The 26,581-nt window shown below is 38.4% G+C and overlaps 1 protein-coding gene and 1 long non-coding RNA gene across 4 annotated transcripts in view; both read left to right on the top strand.

Moving 5' to 3' along the window:
- The window catches only part of LOC124126530 (NXPE family member 3-like), a 71,510-nt gene that overhangs the window by 22,317 nt on the left and 22,612 nt on the right, over positions 1–26,581 (top strand). The window lies entirely within an intron of this gene.
- On the top strand, positions 5,806–9,263 carry LOC125371951. 2 transcript variants are annotated; one of them, XR_007217917.1, is made up of 4 exons: positions 5,806–6,198; positions 6,677–6,735; positions 7,895–7,973; positions 8,632–9,263. It is a non-coding gene; the product is annotated as an uncharacterized LOC125371951 (long non-coding RNA). The 2 variants fall into 2 exon arrangements; XR_007217916.1 differs by having other exon boundaries at positions 5,811–6,198; positions 7,895–7,966; positions 8,632–9,262.

Genomic DNA, 26,581 nt, shown 5'->3' with positions numbered 1-26,581 from the left:
ATTAACAGGGCAATTAGTGTCGGGTGGGTATTAGTACTTGCAATTGTCCGTTAATTACTTAATTGAGTAGTGACGGCTTAGTCAGTTGTGCCTTTACAACCACACTGACTGCTATTCAACTTATGGAGTCAGTTTACTATGTAACATGCTTCTTGGGACCAAGGAAATGTATCTTGCTGGATAACAGTTTTTTCTAATTTATCAGAGATCAGAAATAATAATAATGACGTTTTTGATGTGCATTTCCTTGTTGTGTTTACTAGGATGATTAGTAGTGATGGTGTTTGAATTATTAGACACTATTTATTCCAAAAGAGGAATAGGGTTGGTGAAGAGGCAAAGCTTATTTGAACAACATATACATTGAATAAACAGAAACTGTACAAAAACAGATTAACTGTATCTACAGTTGAAACTCTCATGATGCAAATTTTCACTGAATCAAAAACATATCTTTTCAAGACTCGGATCAGGTTGTAGTGATTGAAGGTCACATAAAACTTGCTAATTTCAAATCACTCATCCTGCACTTATGATTTGGTTTGTTGTTTTATGTCGCACTCAAGCAATATTCCGGCTATATCATAATATGTAAATAATCGAGTCTGGACCAGACAGTCCAGTGATTGACATCATGAGCATCGACCCACACAATTGGTATCAATGACATGCATCAACCAAGTCAACTCTTGACATGCATCAACTCTTTAGACAAGCATTGTCGCCCGTTACGGAAAGTATTGGGTAACTTTATATTTGTGTGTCCCAATTACGCCATTATTAGAAATAAAATGTATTATACACATGAATATGATATAAAAATGGCAAATATGGTTGACAATATGAGCATTGATCTAAGCATTTGGAGCAGAATTGTGAATATTCACCTAATGAAGGAGTAAGTACATACTCCGAAATGTTGTGATCATCATAATAAAGAAGTTGACATTAATACATTCTCCACCTTTAAGTCCTTATGTGTATAACTTGTAAATAACTTTCATAGACTTCAGGAGTTTATCTGTGATATATGTGTGCACTTAAATAAATCACTGCATCCTTACCTGAGGCAGGAATTGATAATAGGCAGGAACAGAAAAAATTAGTCAAAGTTATAGCCAAATACAGGTATTTGAAGATATTCAGTTGTGGCGACACTTTCAGAGAAACCCATACAGTATTTGATTTGTAGTAGTTAACGGTTCTGGTATTTTCTGTCTGTAACTGTAAAGAAGTTCCGAAATTGTAGCGAGCAACTGCCCAGACATAAGGAGGAACAAGATGACATAGATATTAACCCATTTGTAAACTGTACAGCCTGAAGTATGTTTGTTGCCACATATCAATAAAATAGTTCCATATTGGCTGATTTATTTGTTGTAATGTAAGGGCAGAAATAGCATCAGTTATTACTGACAAATATCCCTTGTAAAACCTTTCAACATGTTCAAATGACACATCGAAAGGCCATTGTGAAAAATTGTAATCTGACAGCACCATGTTAGGATTCTTAAATACAGTTTCAGCTTGACATTGAGTACTTTTAACTTTAAAGTGAAAAATACATTCACAACAAGTGAGCTGTGTCTGCCAATCAGAGTCGGTGAGTAAATTGGAGTAGGGGACTAATTTCGAAGGTAAACTTGTTCCAACGTTTAACAACTACATGTATTTGTGTTTGTATGAGACGATGTGTGTTTAATTCCATATATTTTACTTCAAAGCATGTTATCACAATAAATTGAGTCGGGTATAGGATAAGTTGGAGTAGAGGCTAATTTCTAATGTAAACTTGTTTTAACATTTCACAATTATTGGTCTTTGCAATTTATCAATCCAAGTTTAATTTCATTTATTTTACCAAGGTAAAAAAAAAACAAGGTATCATTTTCGTCAAGTAATAATATTTCGCCAGTCAGTGCCGTTTTGCTAAGGTGTCGTTTCAGCTATAACCCGCTTATTGCACATTATAAGTTTCAATTTATATTTATAATCATTTTAACCACTGTAATAAATAAAAAATGAAATAAAAGCATATAGAAAATAAACAAGCACTGGTTATAAAATGTGCATCCACAGGCAATATTTATAAGATAATCCTGCATGTAGCTGTGGCCATCACACTGAAGATGCACTTCACTTCTTTCTCATATGCCCAAATTACAATGATTTAAGACAGAATATGTACTATTATGTTAAGGGATATGATCTAAATTCAATTCTATTAGGTAATCCTGAAAGGACGTCAAAAATAAACTTAGAAATTCTTAAATCAGTACAAGACTACATTCAGCTGCCAATAGGTTTTGTGATTTTACATAGCATCTTAAATTTATAATACTATTCCTTGCCGTATATTGCAGTACACTATTACTAATAAAAATGCGACCTGACAGCGCCGACAACGTAGTTTCTATAATAAGAACATGTATATAATTGTATTCATTGACTGTACTTTTGTCATATCATATTGTATTCTAATTCTGGAGCGGTATTCAAATAAGTTTTTGCTTGTTTACCCATCCAGTTCACAAGTTGTGAAATAAATATGTTTAAAACAATATTTAGTAAACAAATAATTAAAACTTATGCAACAACATAGCGTGTGGAGACGATAGACCACTGAAAAGAGCATATATGCACATCCAATGACCCCTGACATCACAAGGCATTGTTTTGCCAGTGTGTCAGGCAACAGAATACTACGAATTACACCACAGGGTACTGTGACCTGTTTGAAAAGTAAGGTACTGTATTCTAAAGGTAGAGCAATCCAGTGATTGATATTGTGAACATCAATCCACACTGTTAGATGGTTACTGTCAGATGCCATGAACCAGGTCACCGAGCCTGATCACCTGATCTATTAGGTTATCTCTTATGGGTGAGGCTAAAACGGCACCTCAGCAAAATGTCACTGATTTCTCGGACGAAAACAGCACCTTGTTTTGGCAAAAAGGGCTACTAATTGTTGTCTGTTATCTGGAGAGACATGTTGATTCCTGGCCGAAAGATATATATATGAAATTTCTATAAAATTACTATTTATTTCCTACTTACTAAAATAAATATGACATATATAGTATACCTGTTGTCCAGTTTCTTGTAATTTTCGCCAGACTCAGTTTCAGCTTGACATTGAGCTAATCTGAGTAAAGCTACTTAAGACTTCAAAGCATGTGATCTTTCAATAATAAGTTTAGTTGCACCTCCCAATCAGAATCATGAGTAAATTTGAGCAGAGGCTAATATCTAATGTAAACTATTTTTAGGTGATTAACATCTAACAATTATTTGTGTTTGCAAGTTTAATTGCATTTATTTTACTTCAAAGAAATCAAAGAATATTATATTTTCACAATAAGTTTAGTTGCATCTCCAAATCAGAGTCGGCGAGTAGATGCTAGTTTTTAATGTAAACCTTTTTGAACATTTCTCAGTTATTTGTGTTTACAAGTGACCATGCAAGTTTAATTTTCATGTATTCGGGCATATTCAGACCCGAGGTAAAAAAAATAACAAGGTGCTGTTTTCACCAGGCAATAGTAGGCTAGGTGTTATTTCCCTTTATAGTATAACCCTCTCTTACAACTAGCATAGGTTGATGGGGACCAATTCCAACCCGGAATCCCCACATGAATGGGGAGGGTTTTACGCTGTTTTTAGCAATACCACAGCAAGGGACACCTGACATAGACTTCACACATTGTACCCATGACAAGAATCGAACCTTGGTCTTCAGCACTTCAACCACTAGGCTACCCCACTGCCAAAATTCCCAACATGATAAAGTTGTCATCACGGTATTCTTCAACAAGTTCAAGTGAAAATATCCATACATTTCAAATGTCTTATCTTCCATTTCACAATGTTCACTGTTGCAAAACTCCTGTCATTTAATTTGTTCTTGATTCTTCGCACCTGCAAAAGTAAGTTTAGTCGGTACGGTATGAACTAAAAAAATGAGTCACTTTAGAGTATCTAGATAAAGGAATATAAGTAAGCAAACGTATTTCTACATCATATACATTAGCAAGGATTAACATAAGTTAGGTAGATTGCTTATCCTACAAAAATTACTAACATTTACTAACATATATAAAACAGAATAAGTGGCTTACAGAAGATAAATAACTTTAATACGTGATTAATATTATTAACATATTCCTTACCTGAATCAGAGACCATATAACAGTCTATGTATTATGGTCTCTGTCTGAATATGTCACGTCTTCAGCTCCCTGCAATCGAGGTTGTGAAACATTTCTGCTGTAGGAATATTACATCCGCTGGGATATCCCTTGTCACACTGCCTGGCATGGTAGGCAAACGCATATTCCATACACCACATAGATATACTTCCTAATACACACTGTCGAACTTACTTACTTACTTTGGAGATTTAACGTGCGCTTTCCGACTGATGCGTATTTCGCACACGGGCCCGGCCAGGCCATTTAATGTGTTTCCGAAAGGGGCGAAGGTGGTCTGTGCAACCCAAGAGGGGGGTTTTAGGGGTTGCTTATATAGAATTTGGGAATTTTGAGATTTGGAATAGATGCCGATGGGATTGGGGAGGAGAACTAAGGGAGCTGGGTATGGTGGATGTTTGTTTGTTTATGTGATTTTGATTTGGTGAGTTATTGTGTTTTTAGATGCGTTTTATTAGTTCCGTTTTGATTAAGAATACGCCTAAGGCCTTGAAGTTTTCTAGTTTATTTTGTGGGTTTAGTATTGCTTCTAGAGTTAGAGCCTTGTTTAGATTGAGGGTGGTTTGTAATGCGGTTCGATGTGTTAGGTAGTGTGTGCAGTGGATGAGTGCGTGTTCTGGGGTTTCTGGTTGTTTGCAGTTACCTGTAGTGTGTTTTTTAAATTTTTTTAGGTGGTTATTTAGGTTGGTGTGTCCTGTTTGGAGTTTAGTGATTACTCTGTCGATTTTTTTGGATGGATGGAGAATTTTTGGTTTGGTTAGTGGTTTGCTGAGCACTTTTTTGATTTGGCTATTTGAGTTTAGATATAGGTTATGCCATTTTTTGGTGATTTTTTGCTTGTTTACACTTTTAATTTCTGATTTTGAGATGGGTAAGTTTAAGCTTATTTCTGGGATTTTGAGGGATAGTTTAGCTGCTTTATCTGCGTTTTCATTACCGTATATTCCTACGTGGGCGGGTATCCACAAGAAGGTTATTTGTTTGCCTGCCTTAGTTAGGTCGTTGGAGCTTTTAAGTATTTGATTTATTAATTTAGGTCGGTTTTTGGTATTTTTGTTTTGGAGGGCTTGCAGTCCACTTAGGGAGTCGGTAAGTATTAGGATTTTTTTGTGGTTTTTGGATTCTTGATTATGGAGGGCTGAGGCCATGCCCATTAGTTCTGCCGTGAATATTGATTGGTTGTTTGGGAGTCGGAAGGATTGTGTGGTTTTAGTTGGTTGTGTGGTATGGACTCCGAAACCTGTGTGTTTGGAGGTCGGATCTGAGGATCCGTCCGTGTAAATGTGACACCAATTTGGCCAATTTTCGTGTATGTATGCTAGTGTGGTGGTTTTAGCTATGTTTGGGTCGGTTTGTTTATTTATTTGGCTAGCTAGTGTTGTGTCTATTTTGGGTATTTTAAGTTTAGGGGTGAAGATATTTGATTGTTTGCAGTTTTGTTTAAGATTTTTAATTTGGTGTTCATTTAGGTAGTTTGTTATTCTTTGGGATATTGGGGTAAGTAAGGGGTGTTTACGAGCTAGAGCTTGGTTTTTGGGGCTGATGTTTTGGTTTATTAAGTTTTGGATGAGAGGGTTTGATTGGGACGCGGCCCACTGTCGAAATCCCCGCGGCTCCCAATATGGCGTGTATGAATTGTAATCGGCCAACCTCGTCTCTTTCCGTAACTGCTGCAGAAATGACCGCTCGTCATTCGTGACCAACTCGTGTTATTCCGGGACAAGCAAGTCTACCCATAATTCCCTGTATGACCGAGGGCGCCATTTTGGAACACAAAATCTAAACAAACACTCAAACCGCGTAATCGATGCACACCGTGATGCTTGATTGCGATATGCTTACCTCGTGTATCGAAACATTGTTCTCAATCACCTCTAACACGGAAATCCCGGTCGAAATCCACCTGAGCCATCCACAACGAGGACGTCGAGTATTTCGAAAACTCGATTGGCAGCCGAAGGAAGGAAGAGCAGCTTGCAGATGCCAGGTACGTAGCAGGGCTTCGAGACATAATGTTCCATGATTTCTATACAGAGATCTTATAGAATGGATTGATTTAGATATTTTCCTGATCTCCATGTTACTACTGTAAACGTCAAGGGCCTTTTAGTTTTGTTGTTTTCGGAAACCCTTTGTTATTATTATGATCAAGTGTTTGTTGTGACATAGTATTTCTATTTGGGCTTGCATAAGAGCTAGCCTACAGGTGCAGGACTTTTAAGGGTCGTGTCCTTATTCTCAACATAACGCTGGGATTTGATGATGAGGGTTAGTTACCAAGGGTATAAATCTGGCAAAGTGCATGTCAAACAAAATGTGGCATTCAATTCCAATCATGTGTTGCCACCTGAACCGCCTGAAAGTGAGATATGGATCACAATGAATAATGACAGCTTATCAATCTTTAACAAATTCACACTGAAACACTGAAAGGATAAAGACAAGTTAGTTGTTTTCTGTTTCAGCATGTTCAGGGTTTGTGGGGAGGTTCACAGACATCCTCAGGGAGGATACCAAGTATTGAGTGAGTATTTTTGTTTGTGATAAATACAAACTACATGTATTCATCATGGTATATTTCAATGCAATGTGAAACATCACACTCACAATAGTCCAGCTCTGTGATGGCAGCCTGTAAATAATTGAACATGGACCAGGCAATCTAGTGATTGTTATTATCAGCAAAGTTCCATGCCCTCAGAGTATGATGACAACCTAGTCTGACCACCCAATTCATTAGTTGATTAGTGTTTGCAGCGGTAGGAACTAACACTTTCAGTCCACTAGTCCTAAAATGATAGCATATAGCAAAACCTTTAAAATGTCAAAATGACTAGTGCCAATTTCTAACCCTGGTGTTTGGATGTTGTGTTTCTGTGTGTATGTATGAGTGTATTTAGGTTGGTTTGTTGTTTAACATCGCACTCAGCAATATTCCAGCTATATGACGGCGGTCTGTAAATAATTGAGTCTGGACCAGACAACCCAGTGATTAATATCATGAGCATCGAGCCACGCAATTGGGATCAATGACATGCTTCAACCAAGTCAGCGAGCCTGACCACCCGATCCCGTTAGTTGCCTTTCACGCAAGCATAATGGCCTTTTACGGCAAGCATGGGTTGCTGAAGACCTATTCTACCCCGGAATCTTCACGGGTCGAGTGTATTTAACTTAAATCATGAATCTTATACTTGTTTCTCTGTGCTTTTACAATGTAACCCAAATTTTCTCGGGAATAATAAAGTATTCTCTTATTTATAACATTTCTGAACAAAGTGTCATTTCAAGGTTAGATCTCTGTCAAAACAGTGCCATGGAAAAGCCAAACAAATAGCCTAGAAATAAAAGTAAATACTGCATTGCATTAATCTGCATTTCAAGAAAAATTGGCAATAATTCATGGAATGATATTCACCTCGGTGAGGATCTCTCTGCATTGTCGAGCAAGTAATTTCCTATGTAATGTATGTGTTGAATGACCCTGACTTTGTTGTCAAAATATTGTTTTGACATTTGTTAAATATGGGGATAAATGTCATCTCTGAATGTTTGACATGAATTATTATGATTAGGGTGGTTCTAAGTCGGAATCACAACCGGGGTCTTTTCATTTGAATCAAATGTACAACATGTACAGTTTGGACATTTTTCTGTGATGTGAATGCTACTTATGTTTGTAGAATGTCCGGATGAATAAAAGAGACAGTCATCTGTGCAGCATCAATGCAAAGAAAGACCATAGAAGAGCAACAGTGAGTGGTAAATATTTTGAAATTATTCTGTTTGGTTCACATGTTCATATGGTTATTTTGCAAATATGTCTTCAGTTTGTTCCTTATCGCTGTGGGCACGGATGTCCTATTATCTAAGGCACTACAATTTTCTGTGCAGAGTTGCATCTCTTGGGCTTAGCAGAAACCTATAGTCATGGGTTCAAATCCTGGTTCTCCCCGATTATGTTGCTAGGTTTGTCAGCATTATACACATGCTCGTGGGATTCATCAAAGACCTGCATCACTTCCCACATCAAGCTAACATGCACTGATATATCTGGAATACTGTTCAAAGCAGTGTTAAAGCCAACTCATTTATTTAACATTGCATCCAGCAATAGTTTGGCTATATGACAAGGATTGTAAATATATATTTTTCCATGTTGATGAGTTGAAACAATCACTAAATGACAGCTCTTAAAAAGATTCCCAGCATTCCAAGCCTAATTAATAGATAAGTGATTGAGTAGGCTCATTGATCGCATGTAATCATACCACAGTGATGTGGGATATTGTCCATAATAGTTATCATCGGTTTGTCTGGACCGAGTTCATAACATTAGTCACTGGTTTGTCTGGTTGAGATTTGAGATGTGATTATCTTAAATGTTTGATTGCTCAAATCTTTTTACATAATGCTGCAGAAACTGAAGTCCTGCTTGAGATCCCTGGATGAGTACTCCAGGTTGACAGTCTGGAAGGACCAGACAAGGGAGTCCTAAACAGAGGGTGCACCCCTTCAGATATCAGAGGTGATTTGCAGACAGCGATGACGAGGGTCCTGTTATTTCAATGGAGGCCGACCGAGAAGTTGTATGCCAAATGGTACTGGGACACACAAAGGCTGGTCTGGCTAATGTGAGAAGACCAACCAATGCCAAGCTGGAGTGGAATTCTTCCAGGACTTTCAGGAAATTCTTGTCTTGAGCCATATGGTAAACACTTGAAAGGAATGATAAATGGGACTTATTGTCTTTAAATGTGGACCCAAACACCAAATGGAAAGTTCACAATTCTACTAACACAATGCAGCAGAGATAGAGTCTAACTGGTATCCCCTCATCCTGGTTCCTGTTCATCCATGGCAATATAGAAAGAAAAGGAGGATTGAGGGAAAGTAAGTTCTCTGAACTGGTGAACATAATCCGTAGGTACTGTCAAGCGAACGGTTATCACACTCTGTTATGAGTATTGAAGAATAGGATGAAATTGCATACTGCATCAGGAACCATCATGTGAACACTGTTCAATGTGCGATATACTATAGGCATATGAATAAAAGAAATTGATAATTTGATTGTTGCTTATGTTTCATTTGCCAGCTGTGTAAATGGGGATGTTTCATGATTTTGCCTCAGTTTAATAGCCACACTTATCTTATGAAACCATGCATTGCTTGGGCATCTCAAGATAAATAACACATGTTTCCTTTGCTCTGAAAACGTCTGATGACACATTGATCTGTTATGTCAAAGGTCAAAGTCACAACCAGACAAAAAGTTTGTTGGTGGTCTAACTCTTCCTTTGGACAGGGGTCGAAGTTGGAAAAGGGTCGTGTGTGATCTATATATACTACATTTTCCCCTAAATTGCCTTTTCTGCAGAAGTCTTACTAACTCTAATATATATACTGGTTACATTACTTCCATATTTTGGTCAATGATATGTTGAATTCTACCAAAGGACTGCATATTTGGTTTATGTGCTGGATAGCTCTTTGAAATGTTTTGGAAATATTTATCACTGATATTGAAGGTCAAATTCACACTCAAAAGTGATAACTCTTGAAGGGTTGAAGTGTAAGATCAAGGCAATAGTGAAGGGGTCATTTATAAAGTATTTCTGCAATTATAACTAAAATGCCTATTTCTGGAGATATTTGTGAAGTATTAAGCACATAGTTATTATATTATTTGAATACACATATATGTGCAGTGGTTACAACTCCAGTGTCAAATTAACTCTCAATCCCTTTTAATAAAAGAATTCACAGTAACTGAGGAAGAGCTTACTGTAGTACCATAAAACTAGGGTGAGGCAAATTTCAATGAAGTTAGTATTTTGGATATAACAAGTACATGTGCCGTTACAAATAGTCTTATTATCATCTCACTAGGACCAAAGGCCCAAGTGAGCACATTGTCAATGACTTTTTCTTTTTCTCAGTACAAACTGGAAGTCTGGACATGAAATTTAAGGATATCATTATACAAGAACTGATGTTTGTTCATTAAATACCATTAACATCTGAAAAGGACAACATATGAAATTGAACAATTGTCTTCTCCAAAAATGTTTTAGGAGGATATTTACCATTAAAGTAACCCAGAATATTACAACAGCTACCTGTAATGCACAGGCTAACATTTTTTACCAGAAGCAAGTCATGAAGAAAATTTGCATCTGGATACCTTCCGGAAACCTTCCGGAAACCTACCAGATGCCTTCAACAACCTTCAAATTGCTTGGTATTTTCAAGTTAATTTTTTTATGTGTTTCACACTTAAGTGAACAAAATGCACCCCCCAAATTTTGACATTTTTTTGGGAAGGTTTCCGGAAGGTATCCGGGCCGGATCCAAAATGGGTAGGTATCCGGAAGGTTTCCGGAAGACGGAAACCTACACTTTTTTTGCTGTGTAGTATCTCGAATTCGACTGATTTGCGAACGAAGTGCCTTTCTATTACTGGAAGCTGCTTCGAGGCGGGCCAATCTTTCGTCTTCTAAGTTACGCAATCTTTCAGCTACGCGGCGTCTACTGAACCCATCGCCCGCCTGTTCAAGTTTTGTTTTCTCTTGAGCTATATGCTTGTCGATTTCGGATATCTTGGCTATATTATTGATGAGTTCTCCCCGCATTGTTCGCATTGCCTTGTCAAGACCTCGTAATTCCCTAATACTAAACTCCGATACCTGTAAAGTGGAATTATCGTAATAGGTATTTCTCCGAGTCCGTCTGAGGCCACCTTCGAGGAAGCCTCCAAATCATCTGTATTACCAAGTTCAGAACGCACAGTCCTAAGAACCTTAGTAGTCTTCGCGGAAAGTCGTCGGTAGTCCACAAAACCTAATTTATCACGAACAGTGCTGATGCCGTGTTTAGTGGCTATCGTAGACAAGGCTAGGGGCTTACGAGTACGAGAATGCATAAGATCAATATCCGGAGCGCCACGCAGTCGCAATATTCCTTTACTATCTATCTCAAACTTTGAATAGTCACGACCTATTGGGGTATCTTCTTTTAAGGCATCGTTATAATCATTGACGGTTGATTGTAAAATTTCATCGTTAAGATTCGTGCCACCAAAGTTGGTTTCATCAGTATCTTCGATTGGATTCTGGTTATCAAAGTCATCAAAGGTACTTAGATCAAAGTCATTATGTTCAAAATTAGCAATTTTTATATTAAACATAGGGTACATAATTTCAATATAAACAATGTCTTCGCAATACGGACACAAGTTAAACCCACAACGTAGACTTCGAGATCCATTAGGGGTCAAAGCAATTCGTCAGTCTGTAACTATAACAAATAACCCTAGTACCATAGATCAGAATCAAACGCTTCTGGTTCGCTTTCCTAATCTCGGCGCACACGATGTGTTAGTTCCGGGAACTGTCCGACTAGCATTTACGATTAGTTTGACTTCTGCTGACGTTAACAGGGAGCCCGTTCAGAACATAGGTCGTGCTATTGTTAAGAAAATCGCGATTAAAATTAGCGGTAATGAGGTTTTGAGTATCGATGATAGCGATGTATACTATTGCTACATGGATCTCTGGAGAACGGATAAAGAGCGGGAAAACTTACAGTACCAAGGTATTTGTAATAAGAACACATTGAGACTGCGCGTGGGCGCTGAAAATGGTCTTGATACCAACGAAAAAGATAAGGCCGTTGCCGACGCATTAGGTAACAGATTCTATATTCCCCTAGACTTTGAATTACTAGATTCCCACATGCCCTTTTATCAAGCATCCCTAGGCGATAGGTTAGAATACGAACTCACTTTTAATGACTACGGCAGAGTAATCAGATCTGCTAATGAAGATGCTAGATATTCCATTGACAATATCTCGCTGGAGTACGATATGATAACGGATCCCGAATTAGCCAGACAAATTCGTAACCAGTATTCCGGAAGTTTAGCCATTTTGTACGATCGCGTGCTGCGACACCGAAAGATCACGAGGGACAAAAAAGATACGATGTGGAATATCAATCTAAACGTTCCCACGAGGTCGCTGAAGGGTATTTTAATGTTGTTCGAGGACCCCTCCGATGCGTTTAAAAGAAATACCGAGAAGTTTTACAATCCCAAGATTACAAAAGTAGAATTGACTATCGAGGGCGTTCCTAATCATCTATATAGCCAAGGAATGCTAGCGTATCACCAGTGGGATGAGATTAAAAAACTTCCTTCTATAAAACGTTCTCCGGAAGTTAACGCGGTCGTGAAAGATCTGTCTCTCGGGAGTGTATCGATGGGTGAATACCTCACAACGAAGTACGCGCTATGGCTCGACATGCGAACAACGGACGATGACCAACTACACGGCAGTGGGAGGAGAATAGAAAATGCTAGCGAGGGTGCCACCATACAGATAACGAAGCTCCAGGAATCGGCTGGTAAATTAAACATATATTTGTACGTGATTATGGATGCGCAACTTAATATACAGAATGGGAGATTCGTGCAAGCAATCTATTGATAATCTTTTGCCTAAAGATCTGCACTGCGCTATCATATGCGGGCAAATGGGCTGCGGAAAAACAGCTTTTATTCTAGATATTTTACAAAGTCATTATCGGGACGTTTTCGATCATATTATTATTCTGTGCCCGACTATAAGCGTTAATAAAACCTACCTATCGAGAGATTGGGTAATGAATGATGACGGGGTACACAGAGTCGATCCGGGCGATCGATTACAAGACTGACTCCGAGTATGTCACGAAAAATACAAAGGAGAATCAACCCTTTTCGTAATAGACGACTGCAGCGCGAGTAAAGAATTAACAAAAAAGAAAGATATGCTTTCGTATTTAGCATTCTCCGGTCGGCATACTCAGCATAGCGTTTGGGTTCTTACTCAAAAATACAACTCTGTCCTGAAAGATCTCAGAGAGCAGACAAAATGGGTAGCGCTGTTTCATTGCAAAGATCGAGATTCATTCGAGGAATGTCTACGCGAAAATGACGTCATTTATACCAAGGGCGAACGAGATAAAGTCAGAAAACAGTTAGCGGCAACGAAGCACTGTAAACTCGTATTAAAAACCGATCAACCAGCTGCTTATGCAATTGCTTAGCAAAATGTAGCAAATTGTAGCAAAATTATAGCAAAATGTAGCAAATATAGCAAAATTATAGCAAATTGAACATTAGCAGTTAATATGACATAAAATGTGGTTCGAAATCCTCATTCTTTCGCAACAGTTCTTTATTACGGAATGTATTGGATATGTCATATTATATTATGTTAGACTTAAATATCTCCTTAGGTATTACATTATGGAATGCGACGAACTCATCGAACAAATGCTCAAAGAATCTGATGTTGATAAATCTTTAGATAAATCTTTAGATAAACATAGAGAAAGACACGCCGCTTTGGTAGCCGGTGGAAAATGTTCTCAATATTTGGGAGAAAATTATACCATCGAAAAAATTGATAACATGACCGACGAAGAGATTAAAAAACTGTACGCGCGCTACGAGTCTAGACTGGGAGCTACCATGACTAAAACGATAGGGTCTTCTATATTACAACTATACACAGTCGTAGCTAGTACGTTTCTCCCCATCCCGGCAGAACATCGCATGTATTTATGCGAATCTCTCGAGAAAGACCCATTCATCGAACACGCTATAAGCTCAGTGAGCTGTGAGTTTTATCATAGATTCGGAATGTTTTTAGCTCCGTTCACCACAGCTTTAATAACGGCTAGGTATTGTCAATTTAAACATACGTGCCCACTTAATAATAACGAAGTTCAAATTAATAATGGAGACACAATCACAACAGGTGACACCACAGATTGTGAACACACAACCACAAGTGAACGAGGAACAACAAGTGAACACACAACAACAAGTGAATGAGGAACCACCTGTGAATGAGAAAACACAAAAACAAGCTAGAGTTACTAAGAACCCCCAAAAAATAGCCGCAGGAAGAAAGGGAGGGCTGGCGTGCAAAGCAAAATTAATAAATAATTCAAATATTAATCCGATTAAAACATGGGCACTAGTAGGAGTTGCTGGTATAGTGGCTGTATGGTTCTTTTATAAGACCGGAGAAGAGAAAACATCACCCCCGCCACAACAACAAGTTCAATTAGAGGTTAGTCCTCTTATAATGCTATAAGAAGCATGACTACTCCAGTTACAGACGGTAAAATGTTGGTAAACGCGACATATCATTCAGCGGTGGTCACCGGCTTGGCCATTGGCTATGCTCGTATGGCTAAAATGATTACTAAAGCCACACCTCCCAAGCTAGATTTTAATGGATTTGATATAGGTATGATGATTCTGGATATTGGATTAGCAATGGCAACGAAGGATATGCTCATCAAACAAGGACTTATCCCGGAAGACATAATGAAGTAATTAAACATTTGAATATTTTATATTATTAAACATGGCAACAATTGCGATGATGGTCGGTGGAGCTGTTGTTAATGCTCTAGCTTTTTCGGGGAGTAATTATTTATTTTCCAGTATGAGGGAATCAAACGCTAAAGAAGTTGAAGAGGAGCGTAAACGACATAATGAAGCTTTAGAACAATACCAAGCAGCCCAGTTACAATATACACAGCAGAGAATGAAGAGATTAGACTTTATTCATGAAAAACTGATTAAGGAAGGACATTCAATTCAAACGTTTAAGGATGTTGAATCTGCCATGCACGAATACTTTCTCGTTTACTCGACCCAATACCGAGACCAACAATGAGTCAGTTTTATACACCGTCAGAGGCTCAGAGAGAGCGAGAGGTCACATTTGTGATTATGGGGTTATCTGCTCTATTGATTTTCAGCTATACACTAGTGTAGATGTGATTTACCTTTTAGACAAATGATATGATATGTGTATAACCATGAATCTATGCAAATATACACTCATGGGGAAATCGATTCAATGTCAGAAGCCATCGGTGGGTATTTACTGTGGCACTCACGCTTATAACATCAGAAAGGGTTTTAAAAATTACGTTTGTTCTGTATGTGGGATTGGAGTCAAATGTAGTTACAGTTTATGTAAGAGTCACGGTGCTGATAAGGTCAGGAAGCAGATTATTTATGCTAGGAAGAGAGATTACATCAATGAGAGGAATAGGTTGGGGAGAATACGTATTTATATATGAAAAACAACCATTTAGACAAATGAATCATTTTGTATATACCATTCAACCACAATGGTTTTTGTCAGAGAGTTGAAGGCTATGGCAAAGCAAAGTGGCCTACGTGGATATTCTCGTATGAGAAAAGCTGAATTGATTGATTTACTCGGTTTGGAATACAACAGACCACCCCAGACTGTTAGAGAACTCAAAGTTCGAGCGAGAAACAGTGGGCTGAGAGGTTATTCTCGAATAAGAAGAGCTGAATTGATCGCTTTACTAGATAATAATGATAATGATGATGATATTCAACATAATGATGATGTTGATGATATTCAACAACAACAACAAGAATTAATATTTGTACCCACATCCACCGGCGTTGGTAAATATCTAAGAGGTTGGAAGATGGATATTAATTCCAACATGGATGTTAACGATATTAAGCCCATCATATCGAGTAAAATTAACGAGGAATTAGATGATTTACATAGTATAAAATACCAGCTGACGATTAAAATGACATTGAGTAAAAGTAACACGGACGATAGCACCGAATATACCGAACCATATTTCCGAAGCAATCAAGAAGTTATAACCGAATCCGATACTATAAACTCATCATTAGATACATCAATTCAGAGGATACAGGAAACTTTAGAACGCTGGACTAATAGAGGTTCTGGTTGGGGTGGGGATAAAATCGATAGTTTATATTTAGATATAGCGAATTATATGCCCTTCAAAGGTGGATCTTATATAGATTTACCCCCGTATTATAAGAAGAAAAAAGCCATAATTAACGTAAAAAATAAATCCGATGACTGTTTAAGAATGATGATAAAATCTGCATTGTTCCCCGTAGACAAAAATCCGGATAGACCTTCTAGCTATCCCCAAAACGATGGACTCAACTTCGATGGTATAGACGAACCTACACCAATATCACAAATTGATAAGGTGGAAAAGCAAAATAATTTAGCTATAAAAGTTTTTGGACATTCTAAAGGAATTGTTGTACACAGGATAAGCTCCGCTCCGGAAAATATCCCCAGAATCAATTCATTTCTGATCGAAAAAGATGGAAAATATCATTATACATGGATAAAGAGTTTAAACAGGCTATTATACGATCAAACGAAACATAAAGAAAAGAAATATTTCTGCGAAAGATGCCTGCATGGGTACAGCAGACAAGATCTATTAGAAGCGCATAAAGAAGACTGTAGAGGTGTTGGACAGAATGCTATCAGGATTGATATGCCTAAAGAGGGAAAAAATATATTAAAATTTGAACATTATTGTAATCAAATGCCAGTACCGTACGTAATTTACGCCGACTTCGAAGCGCTTATCAAACCCATAGAAAATACCAACCATAGCAATACTGATAGTAGTTTTACCTACAAAACTCAAGAACATATTCCTTGTGGGTTTGGATATATAGTTGTAAGGTATGATGGGAAAACAAACACTCCCGTGATTTACAGAGGTCCCGATGCAGCGGGAAAGTTCCTAGAATATCTACAAAATGAAGAGAGAATAATCAGGCAAAAATTATCGTGTAAGAAACCCATGCGTATGACGAGGGATGATTGGAGGGCCCATAAGAAGTCAACGAGTTGTCACGTTTGTAATAAACCCCTGGATGGGGATTCAGTAAGAGATCATTGTCACGTCACGGGTAATTATCGGGGAGCCGCTCATAACGAGTGTAACTTGAAACTAAAAATGAATTCTCAAACAATACCCATCCCTGTTGTGTTTCATAACCTTAGGGGATACGATTCACATCTCATTATGCAAGCTATCTCAAAGACCGACGGCGGTTTAACGTGCATTCCTAACAATATGGAAAAATACATATCGTTCTCGTTGACTAAACCTATACATTATAGGGACAAGGATGGGAAATCTAGAATAAAGCAAAGTAATGGGCTTAGATTCATAAACTCCGTACAGTTTCTGTAATCTTCCCTGGACAATTTAGCTAATGCAAACAATCCCGATGACTTTGCAATAACAAATAAATATACCGATAAGATAACTCGTCATTTGTTGCTGAGAAAAGGTGTATATCCTTACGAATATATGGATGATTGGTCTAGATTCGAAGAAACTGAATTACCACCCCTCGAATCATTCTATAGTAACTTAACAGAATCTAGAATAACAGATGCCGATTATGAACACGCTCTGACGGTCTGGGATATATTAGGTTGTAAGAATTTAGGCGATTATCACGATCTGTACTTAAAAACCGATGTACTGTTACTCGCCGATATATTCGAGATATTTAGAAAGACATGTTTAAAACAATACGGCTTGGACCCGGCATGGTACTATTCCAGTCCCGGACTATCGTGGGATGCATTGTTGAAGAAGACCGGCGTAGAACTAAAATTACTCACAGATTACGATATGCACTTGTTTATTGAGAAAGGATAAGGGGTGGTATATCGATGGCAGCTAAAAGGTATCCTAAGGCTAATAATAAATTAGTGGAAGGATACGATCCTAGTAAACCTGACACGCATATATTATATCTCGACGCTAACAATTTGTACGGATGGGCTATGAGTCAACCTTTACCCACGGGTGGTTTTGAATGGGTCAATGATATCGAAGTGAATGATATCAATGTGAATGATGTGAATAAAGGGTACATACTAGAAGTTGACTTGGAATATCCAAGTTCGTTACATTAAGATCATAACAGTTATCCGCTAGCTCCCGAAAGATTAATGGTTAATAAAGATTGGATGTCGGAATATCAACGCTCCTTGATGGGTAATAGTAGATTAGCTAACGTAGAAAAACTCGTACCAAATTTGAGGGATAAAACAAAATATATAGTTCACTACATAAATCTCCAGTTGTATCTATCGTTAGGTATGAAACTTAAGAAAATACACAGAGTTCTAAAGTTTGATCAAAGCCCTTGGATGGAGCCCTATATAAGGTTGAACACAGATTTACGAAAGATAGCTACCAGCGGTTTCGAAAAGAATCTATATAAGCTCATGAATAACTCGGTATTTGGTAAAACTATGGAGAATCTAAGGAAGCGTGTTGATGTTAAATTAGTCAGATCTAATGAGGAAGAAAGACTCAGGAAACTTATAGCCAGTCCGGCTTTTAACAGAAGCAAGATATTCGATAACGACTTAGCCGCGTTGCATATGCAGAAGAGTAATATAAAATTCAACAGACCTGTGTACGTCGGTATGAGTATTCTCGACTTGTCAAAACACTTAATGTATGACTTTTATTACAACGAACTTAAGAAGCAATACGGTGATAGATGCGAGGTGTTATATACCGACACAGATTCTTTGTTGATGGAAATACAAACCGAGGATGTGTATAAAGATATGGCAGAAAAAATAGATATGTACGACACGAGCGATTATCCTAAAGATAATCCACTGCACAGCGTTGTAAATAAAAAGGTGTTGGGTAAGATGAAGGATGAATGTGCTGGGACCCCTATAGCGGAGTATGTAGGATTAAGACCTAAGATGTATTCTATAAAGAAGTCCGATAATGGGGAGATAAGAAAAGCTAAGGGTGTTAAGAAGTATGTTGTAAAAAAGCATATCAAACACGAACAGTATAAAGAATCATTATTTAACGGTAGAACGTTCAAACACGAGATGAACTCTTTAAGAAGTTACAATCATAGGATATATGGATTAAGAATGAACAAGACATCATTATCCCCCTTAGATACAAAGAGATGGATTGATAATGATGGTGTAACTACCTATGCTTATGGTTATGGTGGTAATACCGTACCGTCGGGAACTATGAACAACTCTTCTCGTACAAATGCCCTACCCGGTCCATCTTGAAGATAATAAAGAATAGGCTCTCCTTCTTTCGAAACCAATCTACTAATGTTATACGTCTTAAGGGACCATATGGGATCGGTTGCGCGACATAGGCCTCCTTCGAGTTCACCGGCCTGGTATAAATATCTTACCCTTACTCTATCCGGAAGTTTTCGTTCTTTGCCTCTCCTCGGTGCTGAAGATTCGGAAGTCACGGATTTCATTTTAATAGCATCGGATGGTTTCTTCCCTATTAATCTCGTTACTTCATTATTCAGCGCTGATACAACGGCTGATAATCATGTCACCCATTCGGTTGATCTCAATCGCTCGGATTTCATTTCGATCCCATACTGATAGCCAAACAAACGTTCCTCTAATGTCCTGTTAAATCTTTCAACGATAGCTTGACTGCGGTGGGCCTCTCTTTCACCACGGACGATTTCGACATCATGCTTTGTTAACAGTTTAGTTACCGATCCCATAAACTCGCGACCGGGATCTACTTGAAATAGCTTTGGCCATTTTAGTGGTCCGCGTTTATATATGCGGCTCAGTGCATTAGCTACCTCTGTTGATTCTTTCGATGTTAATGGCTCAGCCTCTTTGTATCGACTAGCCACATCCACTACGGTTAAAGCGTATTTATACGTTTTGCGTTTTACCTTATCGTGGGGAAGAAACAAGAGGTCAGCCTGATGAACTTCATTCGTCGTAAAAATATCAAACTTCTTCCTCGGTATATAACGCGGTGCCGGTAAGTATATTTGCCACATCGCCTGTTTCTTTAACCAATCCTTGGCCACATCTTTAGATACCTTAGCCGCGGTGGCTAATTTTTTTATTGCTCCTACACCTTTCCAATATCCTCGTGGGCTATAGTAAATTTTATCCATTATTAATTAATATTGATGTTTCGTTTAATACAACTTATGACTATCGTTAAATCGCATAATCATTTTGGCATAAAAAATGCCACCTGTAGTAGCAGTATAGGTAATAAATCTGGCTCCAGTGGAAGTGAGCCAGAACCCCCATTACCTATACTACTGGACAACATTTTAGAAAAAGCAATTTTCCGGATAGGCGAGGTTCGACTGTATAGCGCGTGATACATGACAAAACAGATGTGTTAGGACCTGATTCGCACTTGCTGAAGGGATACCAATGGACCCTGATCATAATACATTGGTTGCTTATTATTATTATTATTATTCATATTGTATTGTCCAAAAAGACAAAGGGATTGGGCACAAGTGCAGCACCACCTTCTCCCTATATACAGTTATACATAATATTGCATAATGAAAATTAACAATTTACAGTTGAAGCATCACATTGTGGAAACATAGTGCGCAATATAATTTTATATACAGTGCTCATATGAAGGATATGTACAATGTGCTGGAAAGTGAAGACAGTGTGCATCTCATACATATGCTAATATTATACATGTTAGTGTTGTATATAGATTTAACAATATTAATGATTAACAGTTTGGAAACAATAATATGCTAGCTACTGAATCTGTTAGTCGTTTCTATAAATTTGTGTACAGACAAGAATATTTTTGTATTCAGGAAAACGTCTAAGTTTGGATCACAAAAAAGAATACTATTTAGAGTTTTTTGTCCTCCAAGATTATCGATAGCTGTCAGTATTGTCTCCCTAATATCATCATATAAGGTACATTGGAAGAAGAAATGGAATGAATTTTCACAAGGAGCTCCGCATTTACAGGAAATAGTATCAGATAATTAACACGAAACAGGTTGGAATTTAGTGTGCTACAATTGTGTTTCAGTCTAGTGTGCAATATGTTTGTAGATCTCTCACTGCAATTATAGTGCATAGGTGGTGATGTAGGTTGCTCAGATGTGACAGCTTTAAAATAAGATATTGACGGACTATCCCTGATTCCTGATGATAGATTATTCCATTGGCCTAATGTATCTATAATATAATACCTTTTAAACGTAGATGTCCGTGCAAATGCAACTACAAAATCATGGCGGTTTCTGAGATTATAACTGACCTTCTGTGACACAGCTGGTGGTATAAGATCAGTTACATATGAAGGACATGGCTTATTTATTATTTTATACATAGTTACAAGTTTGTTGACGTTTCTTCTTTACGCTTAGATATATGTATCCACGTCACACACACCTAGAACAAGTACACTTATTTGAATATTACTAATATTACATGAATGTTACTTAGCAGTCAGTTAGAGTTTATATCTTTGCGCTTAATCAGCAACATTAAGCCTTTCACGTATATTACAACTTTGTAAGTTAACTTTCCTTTCCAGAAATACCATAGCATGGTGACAGAGATGAAATTCTACCCCAAGAGATGTGTCATTGACTAAAATCTGCTTTGTTAATTTGATTTCAAGTGACAGCCTTCACCTGGAAGGAATTTATATTTGTATTCTTTCAATTTTTCTTTTCATATATATCCCTCTGAATTTTGGGTTTTGAAATAGCATCTCGCAGAAATAACTCCTGTTGGACCCTTAGACTTGCAAGAATACTCTAATCATTGGCCGAAAACATGCCCCCATTTGTGCTTCTTGCTTTGTCAGACCAAACCCATACTGTTGAATTTCTCAAAAGCTTTAAAAGGGTTAAAGCTATTTTTGGAAGTATAAATGGGTTGATTGGTGACTACCACAGAAATAGCAAATGGAGTTATGTCCGATGAAATTCTCTGTTTTGACTTGTGCTAATCGGGTTTAACAACTAACTTGCCTTTGCGTGTGTTTGTTCAACCTGTGGTGCAGGATACGCTCACCTGTATGCAAACACCTGTTATCCTCACTGTTTGATAGTAGTTTATACACGTAAGTATGTATAAGTTGTATGTCATCTTAATATATCACTTGTGTTATCCCTCTTTTTGGGGTGTACTACAAACATAAATCAAAGTTTCTTTTGAGCTATCATGAATATCATAAAATACTTACGAGTCTATGCTTATCATTCCCTCTACTCTAATCTTATTTGTAAACAGTAGGCGGACATATTATATATCTAACAGTTACAAAAGTCTCCTGAAATCTTTTATTACTTTATTATGTAAAATGCTGTCAACATGAATAAATGCCAATTATTTCAAAACACTCCAAATATAGTTGTCATAATGAACATATAGTTTTAAAGTATATTTGTCACATGCAATAATACTGTCGGTATTATTAGTAATATTTTCAATATCAACCACATATTGTGAGAATCCAGTAAAAAGGAACTGAGTAAAGCAGTGGTAAAATCTATCCATATATACAAAATTGTATATTTTTGGATATACCATATATACAAAATTGTATATTTTTGGATATACCATATATACAAATTGTATATTTTGTATATATTGGAATTTTCCCTTGTGATACTTTCACTGGCCACTGACAAAGATTAGCAGTATTGGAATAAGAAACTAAATTAAATCCAGTATGACGTGATGATGTGTAAGCATACAGAAAACTAAGAGAGCCCAACTTAATTCAGTTTCTGTACCGTACTTGCGCTTACCTCCTTTTGCATCCTGCGTATCATTCAACCTGTCGGATCGACTTGTCCCGGGTGGTTAATAATCTTAAACATCACGACTGTAAAACAAAGTTGCTTACTTACTTACTTTACTTGCTTACTTTGGAGATTTAACGTGCGCTTTCCGACTGATGCGTATTTCGCACACGGGCCCGGCCAGGCCATTTAATGTGTTTCCGAAAGGTGCGAAAGTGGTGTGTGCAACCCAAGAGGGGGCTTTAGGGGTTGCTTACATAAGTTGTTGTTGCATTAGGTGTTTAAGAGGTCGCCTTCTGCCTAGGCAATTTCGGCTGACCTGTCCCTCTATTGTGAGTTCGATGTTCACATAATTTCTGTTTTTGCATTAAAATGATTTCTATTTTCTTATATTGATATGATTTCATTTTTATCCTTGGCTGCTCTGTTTATATACGTTCGAGCAGCTGTCCATCTCTCAGAAATAGAGTTAGTTTGGCCTTCGCTATTGCATCTCTTGGCTTTAGGAGATCTATGACAGATAGCGGATCTAACTGCAATTCTTGTTTTAACCTAGCCCGGGCTGGGGCATGGTCTTGACATTCTAGTAACAGGTGGTCAATGGTTTTAGCCTGATTGCAAGATGAACAAACCTTGTCATAGTGCTTTTTGTGACCAAGTCTGAGGCGTGAGATAGCAGTTTCAATTTTCCTTTCATTTGAGTATGAGTTTGGCTTTTGTTGGACCTTGGGTTGAATTTTGTATAGCCATCTGCCGATCTTACTTGCTTCCCATTGGGTTTGCCATCTTTTTGCTATGGAGGCTTTGATTTTGCTTTTTATCTCTAGTTTACTAAAGGGAATAGGCTGTATATCCGCTTTGTCTAGAGCTAGCTTCGCCAGTGAGTCTGCTTTTTCATTTCCATGAATATCTATGTGAGAGGGGATCCAACACAGCTCCACCTGTTGCCCTTGGTCCGATAGTTTTGTATATTCGTATAGAATATTGTTGACTGTGTTTGGCCTGGAGTTTGAGTTTCTTCCACTGATGGCCTGAAGTGCACTTAGCGAGTCTGATAGGACGACTGCCTTTGCTTCCGGGAGTTCCGGTATGAGTTTGAGTGCATGATGAATTGCCTCCAATTCAGCCGTGAATACTGACTGACCATCGGGCAAGCGAACTGAATGTGCTTGGGGTTTGGAGCTGTGGATATGGATCCCATAACCAGCACTGTTGTTGATAGGATTCTTGGATCCATCAGTGTATATATGGGCCCAGCTGTCCCAGGTAGTTTGAATTTTAGTGATAGCTACTGAACGTAGTAGGGTTGGGTTTTCTCTTTTAGTGACTTCTGATGTTAAAGCAGTGTCAACTTTGGGAGTTTGTAAAGTCCAGGGAGGGTGTAACCCTTTGTAGTGACTTTCTGGAGGCTGAATGTCATCGCAATTGTGACTTCGAATGAGTTCACGTACTAATATCCCAGATGGCTTTAGTGAGGGATTTTTTCGAGCTAGGGCCTCATCTCGAGCGTTTTTGTCTTGCCATATCTTTTTAACCAAAGGGTTTGATGTTCGTCCCCAGAACGATAATATTGCCTGCTCTCGTCTTAGTTTCAATGGGAGTTCTCCCGTTTCTACTTGTAGTGCTTCTAGTGAGGTGCCTGTCGCTGCGCCTGTGGCCAGTATTAGGGCTTTGTATTGTATTCTGTCTAGTCGCCTCAAGACAGTATTTGATGCTGAGTGAAAAGCCTCACAACCATAGTCAATTTTTGATCTGATAAGAGCTTTGTAGAGGTCCAGCTGAGTGTCCCTCGATGTGCCCCAAGATGTGCCCGAAATTGCCCGTAATACGTTCAGGTCTTTTTGACATCTGTTTTCCACATATTCTATATGCTTGCGCCAAGTGAGGTGTTGATCAAGGATAACTCCAAGAAATATTGCAGATTTTTCGAATTTGATAGGTTTGCCTTTTATGGAGACACGGGGTATCATAGCATCTTTCCCCCGGCGCTTGAATAGAACTCCAACAGTTTTTTCACTTGAAAGGGTGAATCCCCATTTATTGCACCATTGATCTACTCCGTCCAGGGCTGACTGGAGTTTTTTTCTGATTTGTGAGATATCTCTGTGCTTTACCCATATTGCTCCGTCATCAGCGATCTTAGAAGTTTGGGTAGGAGAGTTGACATGGTCAAAAAGATCATTGATCATGATATTAAACAGGGTTGGGCTTATAATGCTGCCTTGTGGCGTGCCATTGTCCAGTGCCATAGGATCCGATCGATTGTTCCCTATTTTAACTGAAAGCGACCTGTCTTGCAGGAAGCTGTCTATGAAGTTTGCCATGTTCCCTTCAACTCCATTTTGTGATAGTTTTGAGAGGAGTCCGTCATGCCATACCATGTCGAAGGCTTTGCTGAAGTCCAGAAATACTGCGGCTAGGTATTGTCTGTTTAATTGGGCTTTTTTTATTTCATTTTCCAGTCTTAGAATATGATCTAGACACGAGTGTCCCTTCCTGAAGCCACTTTGGTCAGGTTTTATGTGGTTGCCAGTTTCAAGATGATGCATGAGCCTTTTTGTAACCATGGCTTCCATGGCTTTGCACATGATGGGGTGAGTGAGATCGGTCGATAAGAGTTTGGTAGGGCTTCATCTTTCCCTTGCTTTAGCAGCGGGATAACCGCAGCATGTTTCCATGCTTTTGGGACTTCTCCTTTGGACCATATCGTGTTATACCACTCAGTGAGTAAGCCTTTGGTTTGATCAGGTAGGTTTTTCAATATCTCGTAGCTGGTTGTGTCAAGACCAGGTGCTGTGCCTTTTCTATGTTGTATCGCATCATCAAACTCTGTCACAGTAAATGGTATATTGTATACCAGATGCTTGCTTTGCGGCCGTTTTGAGATCTTAGGCATAAGCATTTTTGCCTGTTTGAATTCTTCGCTGCAATTTGTGTTGCTGCTGACAGATGAGAAGTGCTCAGCTAGAATGTTGGCCTTTTCTTTGACTGTATGGGCGTTGGCTAACTTGGGAATTTTTGTGGGTTTACGCTTACCCCTGATTGCGTGTATTTTGCTCCAGACTGTTTTAGCATTTGTTTTCTCATTAAGGGATTTGCAGAAGGTCTGCCATGACTCTTTTTTAGAATCGTCTATGAGTTGTCTTACTTTCGTCCTGGCTGCTCGGACTTGGGCAAAGGCTGATTTATCCCTTTTTGACCTATTTAGGGCTTTCTTTCTCACTCTCCTAGCTTTTGCTATTTCCCTGTTCCACCATGGTACCGGCGTTTTGCCAGTTTTGTGGTCTTTTTTTTTAATTGATTTTTCAGCTGCGGCAATAATTGCTGAGGTGAGATTTTGGCAAAAAAGATCAGGATCATCCGAGGCAATTTCTGAGGACTTGAATGATACACATTCCTTCCTGAATTTAGGCCAGTCAGCCTTTGCATAGTCCCATGTGGGCTGAGGATTGGGCTGTTCCTCTAATTGTGGTGGGCTACCTATGTAGGTGAGTATAGGAAGGTGATCGCTTCCCCAAGTGTCGTCATGGACTTGCCATTGGCAATGTGAGGCGAGGTTTTTGGTGGCAATTGTGAGATCAATTGAACTCCACGTGTTGTGGACTTGGTCATAACGTGTGTGACTGCCGTTGTTCAGAGTTACGAGATTGTCGTCCTCAACCCATTTCTCTACCATTTTGCCGTATTTGCATGAATCATTCCTGTCTTCCCAAAGAGGGCTGTGGGCATTAAAGTCACCAAGGATTATCCCATTTTTGCCTACTATTTGAGCTAGTCTTGTTAGCTCTTCCATGTTCGTTTCATGGGTAACCCTGTGATATATGTTAGCTATGCGTAATTCGTTGGCATTTGCCAGTTTTAGGGAGATTACTTGGGT

Source organism: Haliotis rufescens, unplaced genomic scaffold (assembly GCF_023055435.1).
Source record: "Haliotis rufescens isolate VD_foot unplaced genomic scaffold, xgHalRufe1.0.p SCAF_32, whole genome shotgun sequence".
Lineage (NCBI taxonomy): Eukaryota > Metazoa > Mollusca > Gastropoda > Lepetellida > Haliotidae > Haliotis > Haliotis rufescens.
The sequence above is the reverse complement of the archived record's forward strand: the minus strand, read 5'-3'. Positions and strand labels throughout refer to the sequence as shown.